Here is an 11,165-nt window from a genome sequence, read left to right on the forward strand (position 1 = left end):
CTAAATGTAAAAAACAAGAATGGTAGGTCATTGGAACGTTCATTATTGACAAAACAAAACGTTACATTTACAAGTACGTCGACCCACAGGTCTTTGAAGCAGACAGACGGACAACCACTTATGAAACAGATGAAGAACTTATCTCCAGAGAGTGTGGCTCGCTTGCAAAATTCCGACGATGTAGACTGATGCAGGCCGCGTCGCGGAATATTGTGCACGAAGTAGTGGTGTAACTGACACAGAAAGTTTGGAATTGTGTGTCCGTGCGCTCATCCTTGCTGATCTCGTCACGGTTCGAGATTTTTATTCGGCGCCTCCACAACTTCTCTTACAATAGCATCTTGGCGTTGTATTTCATCGCAAGGGTGGGAAAACGGCTGGAGAACACACCCGAAATGAAGTGACCAGTAAATTCTATCGCTTTCTTCACGAGGGGTGCTGAGGGCACTTCGACCCGCCTACGAGTTGGGTGGATGGTACCCGAGAGAATGGCTTAAGCCTGCAGAACACAGTGACACACTTGACGGATGACCCTGTGTGATTATTTGGTACTCACTTGAGGAAGGTCGTGACGTTATACTTGGTAATCTAAACTGAGGTACAGCCACCCCCTCCCCCTCCCCAAACTCATTAATTAAATTTTAAGCCTCCAAGCTGAAATGCAATACCAATGTCCGGGCTTCGTCGAAGATTACTTGACCAAAATTTCAACCAATTTGGTTGAAAAATGAGAGCGTGACAGTGCCTCCTCAACTTTAACGAAAAGCCGGATATGACGTCATCAAAGACATTTATAAAAAAAAAATGAAAAAGATGTCTGGAGGTACCATACTCAGGATCTCTCATGTCAAGTTTCATGAAGATCGGTCCAGTAGTTTTCTCTGAATCGCTCTACACACAGACACAGACACAGACACATACACCACGACTAAATGTAACAAGTCGCGTAAGGCGAAATAACAACATTTAGTCAAGCTGTCGAACTCACAGAATGAAACTGAACGCACTGCATTTTTTTGTTACCAAGACCGCATACTCGTAGTTTCGTCAGTCCACCGCTCGTGGCAAAGGCAGTGAAATCGACAAGCCAGAATAGTGCGGTAATGGTCGCGCTGAGCAGGATAACACGCTTTTCTGTATCTCTATTCTTTTTAGCGTACTGAGTATGTTTTTAATCTAAACATATCATATCTATATGTTTTTGGAATCAAGGACCGACAAGGAATAAGATGAAATTGTTTTTAAATCGATTTCGGACAATTAATTTTAATAATAATTTTCATATTTTTAATTTTCAGAGCTTGTTTGTAATCCAAATATAACATATGAATATGTTTTTGGAATCAGAAAATGACGAAGAATAAGATGAAATTGTGTTTGGATCGTTTAAAAAAAAAATTTTTTTAATGACAAGTTTCCGATTTTTAATGACCATTCAATTTGATTGAAAAATGACGGTGTGACAGCTAGTGCCGCCTCAACTTTTACAAAAAGCCGGATATGACGTCATCAAAGGTATTTATCGAAAAAAAAAAATTCCGGGGATATCATTCCCAGGAACTCTCATGTCAAATTACATAAAGATCGGTCCAGTAGTTTAGTCTGAATCGCTCTACACACACACACACACACACACACATACACCACGACCCTGGTCTCGATTCCCCCTCAGGGCCGGACTAGGGGAGGGGTTACAGGGGTTGCGCAACCCCCCCCCCCTGATGTACGTCCCAAACGCATTTTTTGTGTGTGTGGGGGAGGAAGGGGGCACGTTGCATCTGGATCAATTCTTCTTCATTGCCTATACAGCTTGCTGTCGAATTTACCTTTTTCGTTCAAGGAGAGGCTTCCTTTCCCTCCAGAAACATCAAACAAGTCGCGTAAGGCAAAAATACAACATTTAGTCAAGCTCAGTCGAACTCACAAAATGAAACTGAACGCAAAGCATTTTTTTCCGCAAGACCGTACACTCGTAGCATCGTCTGTCCACCGCTCTTGGCAAAGGCAGTGAAATTAACAATACAGAAAAGCGCGGTAGCGGTTGCGCTGAGGAGGATAGCCCGCTTTTCTATATATCTCTATTCTTTTTAACTCTCTGAACGTGTTTTTACATCTATATGCTTCGCCCCCTGGACCCCCACCAAGGGGCTTCGCCCCCTGAACCCCCACCTGTAACCCCCCTCTAGTACTTACCTAGTCCGGCCCTGCCTCTCTATGTTAAAACATTTAGTCAAAACTTGACTAAATGTAAAAACGTTCAGCTTCAAGGGGGCTTCGCCCCCTTGCAACCCCCACCAAGGGGGCTTCGCCCCCTGGACCCCCACCAAGGGGCTTCGCCCCCCGGCTGAACCCCATCTATAACCCCCCTCTAGTACTTACCTAGTCCGGCCCTGCCCTCTACGTTAAAACATTTAGTCAAAACTTGACTAAATGTAAAAAGCAGGTCAAAAGGGAAGGGTCTTAGAACAGGAGTCAGACAAGGGTCAGGGGGCTTGGTGGTGGTGGGGGCCGGGGTAAATGGGGGAAGGGGAACCGGCCACTGTAAATAGTGTAGATACATGTACTTGTCCTGTGAGTTATGGTTCAGTGTACTTGTCCGGTATCGGCCTATATCCTTGAATCGATCTTACAGGACGGAAATGTAACGTCAGGCTTGCGGCAATCGATACAAAACAGACTAAAAACCACGCCTCCCCGCCCCCTTCTCACTTATAACTGACCAACACTTCTATGATAGGAGCGTCGAATCGCACAGGCGGGATTCGCACACACAAACACACAATCACCCACCCCTTCCCGGCTCAAGCCCCTCTCACTTAATAAACTATAATGGTTATCAGAAAAGGAACAAGAGACTGCAGGTGAGAAGAACAAGAGCAAGATAACAAAGATGAAAATGTTCTCACCAAAAACACAAACATTGGGGGCCTACAATAAAAATACGAAAATAAAATGAAATCGTATTTTTTTGTTCGAGTTTTCGATGAGTATATTTTCATTGTTATCTTTTTGTTGTTGTTGTTATAATGATTATGTCACTGACTGTCCCTCCCCCCCTCCCCCCACCCCACCCCACCCCCCATAAAAGAGGAAAACAAATTAAATGATTTTATGCTGGACACGTTTGCTGTCATATAATAATCTTGTATACAGCATGACTTCCCTTCTTTGTCTCTGTTAATCTAGGGAGAAAATATCCAGCGATATTTCTCCGTAGGCCTAAAGTTCGGCCATGACCTAGGCAAAATAACTTGCGCAGCCGCAGAAACAAGAAAATGGAAATCTTATGAAGCCGTCATCAACACGAACACAATGATTGCAGAAGCAAACTCTGTACCTACACGACCGAGACACAAGACTGATTATTTCACAGCCGCAAAGGGTAAGCTTACTCACGTCAGGTCTTCACTGACAAGCTAGGAACAGGCGGAAAATTCCAAACAAAAGTAAATGACGTCAAAGTCTCTTTCGCTTTGCGTGTAACTTTGTCATGACGTCTTTTTGTGACGACAGTATACGCGACAATTTGTTCGCTTCCGGTGTCATTTTAGACTGAAAAGCAACTCAAAAGAAGAAGCTAAGCCTGTGTCTTGAAACAGCTGAAACAGTCTTTTGGATTGCCGTTTCAATGTTAACCAAAAAGTTAAAGAAAAAAACAAGGTTCAGTTGCGAACTGACAGCAGATTGAGCATTTATTCCTGTTGATGAAGGTATGATTGAAGCTTTATTCTCTCCGTCAACCAACAAGACTAGATTTGTAGCAGACGAAAAACAAAGTGTGCGTTTTTCCTGTCTTGTGAAGGCGATTATGTCGTTATAAGTTATCTGTACGTTGTAATGACATTTCAAAACAAAATTTAGCTTTGATGCGTCACGGGATAATAAGCTTATACGTTTTTATCCATGGAATTGTTTTTTTCGTCTCGGCAGGGTGAATGAATTCATTATGTCTTTTCCGGAACTGGACAAAACTGGCCTTGCCAAGACTGAAACAAAATATAGTTCTACAACTTCTAGGCTTGGGTTGATTGCCCATGGTGAATTTCCAATGATTTGTTGCCACATCCCATGACAAATTCTCTTTACTTTGGTCATGCCATATATACGTTACAGTTCCGTCCATGCATGGTATCGCGTGATATTTTGTCTCGACGGGGTGAAAGAATATAATGACGTCACTCTCGGCAGAGCCTCGAGTGACGTCATCATATTCATTGACCCAGTCTCGACAAAATATCAGGCGATACCATGGATGGACGGAGCTGTAACTTATACTTATAGTCTAAAGAGCCTATAACTAACTATAGCATTACATAACCCAGTTGAACATACATGTACATCGTCAATAGCTTCCCGTTTTTACATTTAGTCAAGTTATGACTAAATGTTTTAACATCGAGGGGGGAATCGAGACGAGGGTCGTGGTGTATGTGTGTGTGTATGTGTGTGTGTGTGTGTGTGTGTGTGTGTGTGTGTGTGTGTGTGTGCGTGCGTGTAGAGCGATTCAGACCAAACTACTGGACCGATCTTTATGAAATTTGACATGAAAGTTCCTGGGTATGATATCCCCATACGTTTTTTTCATTTTTTTGATAAATGTCTTTGATGACGTCATATCCGGCTTTTCGTGAAAGTTGAGGCGGCACTGTCACGCCCTCATTTTTTAACCAAATTGGTTGAAATTTTGGTCAAGTATTGTTCGACGAAGCCCGGACTTCGGTATTGCATTTCAGCGTGGTGGCTTAAAAATTAATTAATGATTTTGGTCATTAAAAATCTGAAAATTGTAAAAAACATATTTCTTTTATAAAACGATCCAAATTTACGTTCATCTTATTCTCCATCATTTTCTGATTCCAAAAACATATAAATATGTTATATTTGGATTAAAAACAAGCTCTGAAAATTAAATATATAAAAATTATTATCAAAATTAAATTGTCGAAATCAATTTATAAACACTTTCATCTTATTCCTTGTCGGTTCCTGATTCCAAAAACATATAGATATGATATGTTTGGATTAAAAACACGCTCAGAAAGTTAAAACGAAGAGAGGTACAGACAAGTCGCGTAAGGCGAAAATACAATATTTAGTCAAGTAGCTGTCGAACTCACAGAATGAAACTGAACGCAACGCCATTTTACTCGTAGTATCGTCAGGCCACCGCTCATGGCAAAGGCAGTGAAATTGACAAGAAGAGCGGGGTAGTAGTTGCGCTAAGAAGGATAGCACGCTTTTCTGTACCTCTCTTTGTTTTAACTTTCTGAGCGTGTTTTTAATCCAAACATATCATATCTATATGTTTTTGGAATCAGGAACCGACAAGGAATAAGATGAAAGTGTTTTTAAATTGATTTGGACAATTTAATTTTGATAATAATTTTTATATATTTAATTTTCAGAGCTTGTTTTTAATCCGAATATAACATAATTATATGTTTTTGGAATCAGCAAATGATGGAAAATAAGATAAACGTAAATTTGGAGCGTTTTATAAATTTTTATTTTTTTTTACAATTTTCAGATTTTTAATGACCAAAGTCATTAATTAATTTTTAAGCCACCAAGCTGAAATGCAATACCGAACCCCGGGCTTCGTCGAAGATTACTTGACCAAAATTTCAACCAATTTGGTTGAAAAATGAGGGCGTGACAGTGCCGCCTCAACTTTCACGAAAAGCCGGATATGACGTCATCAAAGACATTTATCAAAAAAATGAAAAAAACGTTCGGGGATTTCATACCCAGGAACTCTTATGTCAAATTTCATAAAGATCGGTCCAGTAGTTTAGTCTGAATCGCTCTACACACACACACAGACACACACACACACACACACACACACATACACCACGACCCTCGTCTCGATTCCCCCCTCTACGTTAAAATATTTAGTCAAAACTTGACTAAATATAAAAAGCGTGCTATCGTTCTCAGCGCAACTACTACCCCGCTCTTCTTGTCAATTTCACTGCCTTTGCCGTGAGCGGTGGACTGACGATGTTACGAGTATACGGTCTTGCTGCGTTGTATTGCGTTTAGTTTCATTCTGTGAGTTCGACAGCTACTTGACTAAATGTTGTATTTTCGCCTTACGTGACTTGTTACATTTAGTCAAGTTTTGACTAAATGTTTTAACATAAAGGGGGAATCGAGACGAGGGTCGTGGTGTATGTGTGTGTGTGTGTGTGTGTGTGTGTCTGTGCGTGTGTGTGTGTGTGTGTGTGTGTAGAGCGATTCAGAGTAAACTACTGGACCGATCTTTATGAAATTGTACATGAGAGTTCCTGGGTATGATATCCCCAGATGTTTAGTTTTTATATTTAGTCAAGTTTTGACTAAATATTTTAACATCGAGGGGGAATCGAAACGAGGGTCGTGGTGTATGTGCGTGTGTCTGTGTGTGTGTGTGTGTGTCTGTGTGTGTGTGTCTGTGTGTGTGTGTGTGTGTGTGTGTGTGTGTAGAGCGATTCAGACTAAACTACTGGACCGATCTTTATGAAATTTGACATGAGAGTTCCTGGGTATGAAATCCCCGAACGTTTTTTTTCATTTTTTTGATAAATGTCTTTGATGACGTCATATCCGGCTTTTCGTGAAAGTTGAGGCGGCACTGTCACGCCCTCATTTTTTAACCAAATTGGTTGAAATTTTGGTCAAGTACTCTTCGACGAAGCCCGGGGTTCGGTATTGCATTTCAGCTTGGTGGCTTAAAAATTAATTAATGACTTTGGTCATTAAAAATCTGAAAATTGTAAAATAAAATAAAAATTTATAAAACGATCCAAATTTACGTTTATCTTATTCTCCATCATTTGCGGATTCCAAAAACATATAAATATGTTATATTCGGATTAAAAACAAGCTCTGAAAATTAAATATATAAAAATTACTATCAAAATTTTTTTTCGAAATCAATTTAAAAACACTTTCATCTTATTCCTTGTCGGTTCCTGATTCCAAAAATATATAGATATGATATGTTTGGATTAAAAACACGCTCAGAAAGTTAAAACGAAGAGAGGTACAGAAAAGCGTGCTATGCAGCATAGCGTAACGACTACCCCGCTCTTCTTGTCAATTTCACTGCCTATGCCGTGAGCGGTGGACCACGAGTATACGGTCTTGCTGCGTTGCATTGCGTTCAGTTTCATTCTGTGAGTTCGACAGCTACTTGACTAAATATTGTATTTTCGCCTTACGCGACTTGTTTTTCCTGATTCCAAAAAGATATAGATATGATATGTTTGGATTGAAAACACGCTCAGAAAGTTAAAACGAAGAGAGGTACAGAAAAGTGTGCTATCCTTCTCAGCGCAACTACTACCCCGCTCTTCTTGTCAATTTCACTGCCTTTGCCATGAGCGGCGGACTGACGATGCTACGAGTATACGGTCTTGCTGCGTTGCATTGCGTTCAGTTTCAATCTGTGAGTTCGACAGCTACTTGACTAAATGTTGTATTTTCGCCTTACGCGACTTGTTACATTTAGTAAAGTTTTGACTAAATGTTTTAACATAGAGGGGGAATCGAGACGAGGGTCATGGTGTATGTATGGGTGTGTGTGTGCGTGTGTGTGTGTGTGTAGAGCGATTCAGAGTAAACTACTAGACCGATCTTTATGAAATTTGACATGAGAGTTCCTGGGTATGATATCCCCGGACTTTTTTTCCATTTTTTCGATAAATGTCTTTGATGACGTTAATCCGGCTTTTTATAAAAGTTGAGGCGGCACTGTCACACCCTCCTTTTTCAATCAAATTGATTGATATTTTGGCCAAGCAATGTTCGACGAAGGCCGGACTTCGGTATTGCATTTCAGCTTGGTGGCTTAAAAATTAATTAATGACTTTGGTCATTAAAAATCTGAAAATTGTAAAAAAAATAATTTGTTTATGAAACGATCCAAATTTACGTTCATCTTATTCTTCATCATTTTGTGATTCCAAAAACATATACATATGTTATATTTGGATTAAAAACAAGCTCTGAAAATTAAAAATATAAAAATTATGATCAAAATTAAATTTCCGAAATCGATTTAAAAACTATTTCATCTTATTCCTTGTCGGTTCCTGATTCCAAAAACATATAGATATGATATGTTTGGATTAAAAACACGCTCACAAAGTTAAAACGAAGAGAGGTACAGTAAAGCGTGCTATGAAGCACAGCGCAACCGCTACCGCGCCAAACAGGCTCGTCACTTTCACTGCCTTTTGCACTAGCGGCGGACTACGTTCAGTTTCATTCTGTGAGTTCCACAGCTTGACTAAATGTAGTAATTTCGCTTACGCGACCTGTCTTGTTTACATTTAGTCAAGTTATGACTAAATGTTTTAACATAGAGGGGGGAATCGAGACGAGGGTCGTGGTGTATGTGTGTGTGTGTGTGTGTGTGTGTGTGTGTGTGTGTGTGTGTGTGTGTGTGTGTGTGTGTCTGCGTGTGTGTGTAGAGCGATTCAGACTAAACTACTGGACCGATCTTTATGAAATTTGACATGAGAGTTCCTGGGAATGATATCCCGGCACGTTTTTATATTTAGTCAAGTTTTGACTAAATATTTTAACATCGAGGGGGAATCGAAACGAGGGTCGTGGTGTATGTGCGTGTGTCTGTCTGTCTGTCTGTCTGTCTGTGTGTGTGTGTAGAGCGATTCAGACTAAACTACTGGACCGATCTTTATGAAATTTGACATGAGAGTTCCTGGGTATGAAATCCCCGAACGTTTTTTTCATTTTTTTGATAAATGTCTTTGATGACGTCATATCCGGCTTTTCGTGAAAGTTGAGGCGGCACTGTCACGCCCTCATTGTTCAACCAAATTGGTTGAAATTTTGGTCAAGTAATCTTCGACGAAGCCCGGACTTCGGTATTGCATTTCAGCTTGGTGGCTTAAAAATTAATTAATGACTTTGGTCATTGAAAATCTGAAAATTGTAAAAAAAAATAAAAATTTATAAAACGATCCAAATTTACGTTTATTTTATTCTCCATCATTTGCTGATTCCAAAAACATATAAATATGTTATATTCGGATTAAAAACAAGCTCTGAAAATTAAATATATAAAAATTATTATCAAATTTTTTTTTTCGAAATCAATTTAAAAACACTTTCATCTTATTCCTTGTCGGTTCCTGATTCCAAAAATATATAGATATGATATGTTTGGATTAAAAACACGCTCAGAAAGTTAAAACGAAGAGAGGTACAGAAAAGCGTGCTAGCCTTCTCAGCGCAACGAATATCCCGCTCTTCTTGTCAATTCCACGGGCACTGCCTTTGCCACGGGCGGTGGAGTGACGATGCTACGAGTATACGGTCTTGCTGCGTTGCGTTGCGTTCAGTTTCATTCTGTGAGTTCGACAGCTACTTGACTAAATATTGTATTTTCGCCTTACGCGACTTGTTTTTCATTTTTTTGATACATATCTTTGATGACGTCATATCCGGCTTTTTGTAAAAGTTGAGGCGGCACTGTCACACCCTCATTTTTCAATCAAATTGATTGAAATTTTGGCCAAGCAATCTTCGACGAAGGCCGGACTTTGGTATTGCATTTCAGCTTGGTGGCTTAAAAATTAATTGATGACTTTGGTAATTAAAAATCTAAAAATTGTAAAAAAAAAATTTTTTTTATAAAACGATTCAAATTTACGTTCATCTTATTTTTCATCATTTTCTGATTCCAAAAACATATAAACATGTTATATTTGGATTAAAAACAAGCTCTCAAAATTAAAAAAATTAAAAATTATGATCAAAATTAAATTTTCGAAATCAATTTAAAAACACTTTCATCTTATTCCTTGTCGGTTCCTGATTCCAAAAACATATAGATATGATATGTTTGGATTACAAACACGCTCACAAAGTTAAAACGAAGAGAGGTACAGTAAAGCGTGCTATGAAGCACAGCGCAACCGCTACCGCGCCAAACAGGCTCGTCACTTTCACTGCCTTTTGCACTAGCGGCGGACTACGTTCAGTTTCATTCTGTGAGTTCCACAGCTTGACTAAATGTAGTAATTTCGCTTACGCGACTTGTCTTGTTTACATTTAGTCAAGTTATGACTAAATGTTTTAACATAGAGGGGGGAATCGAGACGAGGGTCGTGGTGTATGTGTGTGTGTATGTGTGTGTGTGTGTGTGCGTGTGTGTGTGTAAAGCGATTCAGAGTAAACTACTGGACCGATCTTTATGAAATTTGACATGAGAGTTCCTGGGAATGATATCCCCGGAAGTTTTTTTTCTTTTTTTCGATAATTACCTTTGATGACGTCATATCCGGCTTTTTGTAAAAGTTGAGGCGGCACTGTCACACCCTCATTTTTCAATCAAATTGATTGAAATTTTGGCCAAGCAATGTTCGACGAAGGCCGGACTTCGGTATTGCATTTCAGCTTGTTGGCTTAAAAATTATTTAATGACTTTGGTCATTAAAAATCTGAAAATTGTAAAAAAAAAATTGTTTTTATAAAACGATCCAAATTTACGTTCATCTTATTCTTTATCATTTTCTGATTCCAAAAACATATAAATATGTTATATTTGGATTAAAAACAAGCTCTGAAAATTAAAAATATAAAAATTATGATCAAAATTAAATTTCCGAAATCGATTTAAAAACAATTTCGTCTTATTCCTTGTCGGTTCCTGATTCCAAAAACATATAGATATGATATGTTTGGATTAAAAACACGCTCAGAAAGTTAAAACGAAGAGAGGTACAGAAAAGCGTGCTATGCAGCACAGCGAAACCACTACAGCGCTGATCAGTTTCACTCCGTTTTGCACAAGCGGCGGACTACGGTCATTGTGAAAAAATGCAGTGCGTTCAGTTTCATTCTGTGAGTTCGACTGAGCTTGACTAAATGTTGTATTTTCGCCTTACGCGACTTGTTTTTATATTTAGTCAAGTTTTGACTAAATATTTTAACATCGAGGGGGAATCGAAACGAGGGTCGTGGTGTATGTGCGTGTGTGCGTGTGTGTGTGTGTCTGTGTGTGTGTGTGTGTAGAGCGATTCAGACTAAACTACTGGACCGATCTTTATGAAATTTGACATGAGAGTTCCTGGGTATGAAATCCCCGAACGTTTTTTTCATTTTTTTGATAAATGTCTTTGATGACGTCATATCCGGCTTTTCGTGAAAGT

This window comes from Littorina saxatilis, linkage group LG6 (assembly GCF_037325665.1).
Source record: "Littorina saxatilis isolate snail1 linkage group LG6, US_GU_Lsax_2.0, whole genome shotgun sequence".
In the NCBI taxonomy this organism is placed as follows: Eukaryota; Metazoa; Mollusca; class Gastropoda; order Littorinimorpha; family Littorinidae; genus Littorina; species Littorina saxatilis.